Raw genomic sequence first — 4483 nt, forward strand, 5'->3', positions numbered from 1 at the left:
GTCGCGCTTATACTTTGCATCGTCCTCTCCGGATGATCGTATGGTGCGATCATATTCCTCATTGTAGTGCCCATCAGATTGAGCTAAATTCTCCACCAGGTCCCAACCTCCATCAACATCCTTGTTGAGAAAATTTTCATTGCTGGCAGTGTCCAGCAACATCCTTATCTTTTGGACTACACCGCGGTAAAGTGTACTTAGCAATGAAGCATTGCTGAATCCATGATGCGGGCATCGGCCGGTGTATCCCTTGAAACGTTCCCAGGCTTCACTGAACGTCTCGTTGCTTTTCTGAACAAAGCTGGAGATGTCATTCTGCAGCCTTGCAGTTCTGGAGCTGGAGAAAATTTTGGCGAGGAACACCTTTTTGCATGCTTCCCATGTGGTAAAAGACTCCTTGGGAAGTAATTTCTCCCAAACGTGTGCTTTATCACCCAAAGAAAATGGGAAAAGCCGGAGCTTGAATCCATATTAGCTAACTCCATTTATTTTTGTGAGGATACATAGCCTATCAAACTCATCCAAATGATCCAGTGGGTCCTCCATTGGCAGGCTATGAAACTTGTTGCTCTGAAATCTGGATGAGACTACTCTTGATCTCAAAATTGTTGTTTTGAACAGCAGGTGGCACAATGCCATGTCTTTGAGTATGAGTAGATGAAGCATCTCCTGCTCCTATGTTGGTCCTTTCTTAAGGAGTTTGTGGACCATTCTGATTATTCATGACCTCCTCAATTGTTGGTTGTGGTTGTTGTACTTGTTGCTGTCGGAGTAACCGTGGTCTGCTGATATTATCGATGAAAGGACTCAAGTGTTGACTACCCTTGGATTGTGTTTGCATGCACAATCAATTATCCGAGTGGGTACACGAAGGCCAACTCGATCCAGGTGATCGAGTGACGGGTCAGGTGGGTTCTCGGGTTGTTCCTGATATGCAAAACAATGAAACACAAAAGTAAATAAGTCAGTATTGAATCTTTTGAGATAAAAATAACTTAATCTAGCAAGTGCTGAAATCTTAAATGTAACAATCAAAAACCAAATGGCAAAGGGTTATCACTCAGGGTATCAATTCCCTATCCAGTTGTAGTACAAAGGGTTATCAATCTAAATGGTTGTTATGCTAGCAGATAAGATTTGATCAGAACAATGCAAGTCCAGCCAAGCAATAATGGAGTTTTATCTAACAACCTAAAAGAAACAAAAAGTAAATAAAACAAGAACCACATGACCTAAGCACATGATGCAAGCATTCGGGTACCAGATCGAGTGGGGTAATTGGATTACATAAGAAATCAAGAACACAAAGATGAACAACTCGAGGGTATACACGAGGCTGGTGATTGAGTACCAGTTCGGGTAATGGGTCGAGTTATAGGTAAAAGGCTAAACAATCAAGTATGAAAGCTCCTAAGGATGGGGTAATCGACTCATAAGTGCTCCTGATCAATTTGGGATATCTCACATGCCTCAAGCAAATATTCCCTAGACAATGAATCTCTAAACTTTGCAAAAACACTCTCGTGATAGAAACAATCAACCTTAGTCACTCCCTTACCCAACTCTCGTTGGAGAAACATGACTAAGCGGGCATTAAAATCCGATTCATTATTTTCAATAAACTCCTTACACATCTAATCTCTTAGGCTAAGTGAGTAAATATCTAGCATTGGTTGGTTCAAGCATTTCAACAACATCTCTCGATGGCAAAATACCCTAGATCTAATCTCAATCTGAAAGTAGCATTAAGTATACCAATCAAGAAAGGATTTTATATAAAATAAACAATCAAGCTAAGATATCATAATCGATCAAGAACACATACTCGCCTATCCCATCCTTAGAAACTTTGATTCACTACTCAGATCTCATGGTAAATAGCAAATGAAAGTTGCATTGAACTGAAAATAAGATAAAAGTAATAGAATACAAAATCGAAAATGAAAAGAGTAGCAAAAGAAGTAAAAATCGAATCCTAACAAAGTAAGAAAATGTGTAAATCGCTCTCTCTCTCTCTCTCTCCCTCTCTCTCAGAAGCTCTCGCTCTCTGGTTCGTGAGTGTCTGCGGCTTGCTGGCGAGAAAATAAGGAGGGGGCTTATATATGGAAACCCCTTTGACCTAGCTTCCCAGCTCTGCCTGAAGGTTTGCACGAGGTTCTGCATGAGGTTCGAGTCGTGTGGATGCTCGGGTAGGTCTTCAGGTTCTTCTTCCTGCTCTTAGATCCTCTTTGGTTGGGTTAAGGTTGGGACTGTTCTTCTTGCACAATCACTCCATCGATTACACGTTCGGGTTTTACCTCATTCTTCCCCTTTTTGGGCTCCAAAGCGCCTGTTTTTATCCAAAATGCACAAATGCAACACTGCAGCACCCTAAACGGCCTAAATGCAAATTCCTAAGGTTAAATACCTAAAATTGCTAAGGTTAGGGTATTTATAATGCAAAACATGGATGAAAAAGGGTGTCTAAAACATGTAAATTAGAGAGTTATCAGCTTATGATAGAGAAGTCTCAGGATTGGTGACCTTCCGGGAAGTGATTGTCGGAAATGTGCAAGTGAGAACAAAACACAGCGAAAGATCAGGTGGTGATTTGTAGAGATGGTAGCAAGTCTTTAAAACCTCCTGGATGAAGCAAACCGACTGACGGATAGGATGGACTCACAAGCCTAGAGAGAAGACGTGAGACTCATTAAAGAAGTTGGGCCCATGTACTAGGATTGGACATGGGCCCACTAAGAGGTGGCGGTCGGGCGTTACAAGGGTTATCCAAGCCGAACCCAGATGAGTGTGGAGTCGAGTAGGCTCACACCGTCGGGGTGAAACTTTTGGTGCGTAACGAGGAAATTGCGATCTGTAAGTAAGGGTGAATTGTGACATTCCAGTTTCGAGGACATGCAGAGAGTTTTAAAAGAATTGATTTCGCCACCTATGTCACTAATGTGCACTTATCTTTTCGATCAAAGGTCCTGAGAGAACTAAAACGACCCGACCTAATATTTTTTTTTGTTTTTTAAATATATTATTAAACTATTGATCCTATACTCACTGACAACCTCCCAATCAACAACAGCGGATAACATAAATGATACTATTAAACCAATAACCAATAAACCAATGATCAATTCATACTAAACAGTAATAAAACATCTAACAAAGTCATTAAACATTAAACCAGCAACCTAGCATCATTCTAATGACTCGACTCTAGCAAGCTAACAGAAGCAAGACAATACATCAACGAGCCACTAGAACATCCTCCTCTCCATCGCCTTAATTCCATGATCACATTTTGCCTTTATATGCATTACAACACATATGAGATGCGTGAGTATTATAATAAATACTCTCTGAGGCGATCCTCCCATCCACTGGGCTATACACACAAGTGAAAAGATAATCACAATCAACTCACAAAACAAGCAAACTAGACAATGTGTAACTCCGCGACCTTGCGTTGACCGATGCACACCTTTCATCGATCGATGCAATCCTCCGAATCTCATAGCTGCATCGACTGATGCACTCTTTGCATCGATCGATGTAGCTCTTTCCATTGTCGTCAAATCCCTAACTGCATCGACCGGTGAAAGGTCACAAAACTTACAAGGAACATTCACAAGTGATCAAACAAGCAATTAACAACCAAAAATCACACAAAAACAACCATCAATTCGCTTAGATCAGCCAGGGTCACGCACTCACATTTGAGAATGACAAAAACTAGATCTAAACTCATAAAAAAAGCCTCCAAGCAAGCTCATACGACGATCCCAACCACAGATCTGCACTCCACATGCAAGATCTCTCAAGAACAGGCACCAAAATCTCCAAAAACTCTTCTGAACGGCTTCTCTCTTTCTTTTCTCTCTTTTATCACAGAAACGACCAATCTTGGTCAAGGACGTCGAGATATCCTTTTATACTCGACTCCTAGGTTTTGCCCAACCAAAATGCAACAAAATAAGTGTTTAACATAAGCTGAACTTATATCGATGCAACACCTGCATCGATCGATGCAGATCCCAAACTGAGATTTCAGTTCCCAAACGTTACAATTCTCCCCCACCAATATAGATTCATCCTCAAATCTCGAACAACTATCAACCAAGGACTCCCATGCAACCATCTCCACGGCCCGCACATCCTTCGATCAATCTGCGAAGGTTACCTCCAGGTGATAGACTTACGTTCCAAGCATTATTTGGTCTCAACTTTTGGGCTTTCCTTTACTCATAGGTCTCAACCTTGAGATTTTGTTTGCTCCTCATCAGACCTTAGCCTGCATGCCATAATATTGACTACTCATCGGGCCTAAGCCCGCATGCCATGATATATAAGGAAAGTCCAATACTCATCTCTCATGTTTCCACACTACAGTGCTCCTCCGGATCGTCATCCAAAGTCGATATACCAGTCATACTCTCTAGCCACACAGTCTCAGGATATGACGGTACTAGGAGAACTAAATTCATCCAGGAGTCGT

The 4483-nt window shown here is 41.5% G+C and overlaps 1 non-coding gene across 1 annotated transcript; it reads left to right on the forward strand.

The window, feature by feature from the left end:
- The first annotated feature begins 217 nt into the window (after positions 1–217).
- Positions 218–324, forward strand: LOC147948919 (small nucleolar RNA R71). The gene has a single exon (XR_015586139.1). It is a non-coding gene; the product is annotated as a small nucleolar RNA R71 (small nucleolar RNA).
- Positions 325–4483: the final 4159 nt, after the last annotated feature.

The sequence above is a fragment of the Camelina sativa genome, chromosome 2, assembly GCF_030686135.1.
Source record: "Camelina sativa cultivar CO46 ecotype springtype chromosome 2, ASM3068613v1".
Lineage (NCBI taxonomy): Eukaryota > Viridiplantae > Streptophyta > Magnoliopsida > Brassicales > Brassicaceae > Camelina > Camelina sativa.